Here is a 490-nt window from a genome sequence, read left to right as displayed (position 1 = left end):
CACAACCAAATTCTAAGTTTGGTGTTGAACTCCCACATTCAAACTCTAAGTTTGGTGTTGGGAGGTTCCAACATTGCTCTGGGTATCTGTGAGGCTCCATGAGAGCCCACTGTCAAACTACTGACATTAAAGAAGCACTTGTTGGGAGGCAACCCAATGTTATATTTATCTATTTTCCTTTGTTATTTTATGTTTTCTGTAGGTTGATGATCATGAGAAGTCACAAAATCAATTGAAAAAGCAAAAACAGAATGAAAAATAGAAAGAAAAATAGCACACCCTGGAGGAAGACCTTGCTGGCGTTTAAACACTAGTAAGGGCAGCAAATGGGCATTTAACGCCCAGTCTGGCACCATTCTGGGCGTTTAATGCCAGAAAGGGGCACCAGACTGGCGTTAAACGCCAGGAAAGGGCAAGAAGTTGGCGTTAAACGCTAGAAATGGGCACCAGCTCGGCGTTTAACGCTAGAATTGGCATGAAGATCATTTTT

The sequence above is a fragment of the Arachis duranensis genome, chromosome 3 (genome assembly GCF_000817695.3).
Source record: "Arachis duranensis cultivar V14167 chromosome 3, aradu.V14167.gnm2.J7QH, whole genome shotgun sequence".
Taxonomy (NCBI): domain Eukaryota; kingdom Viridiplantae; phylum Streptophyta; class Magnoliopsida; order Fabales; family Fabaceae; genus Arachis; species Arachis duranensis.
The sequence above is the reverse complement of the archived record's forward strand: the minus strand, read 5'-3'. Positions refer to the sequence as shown.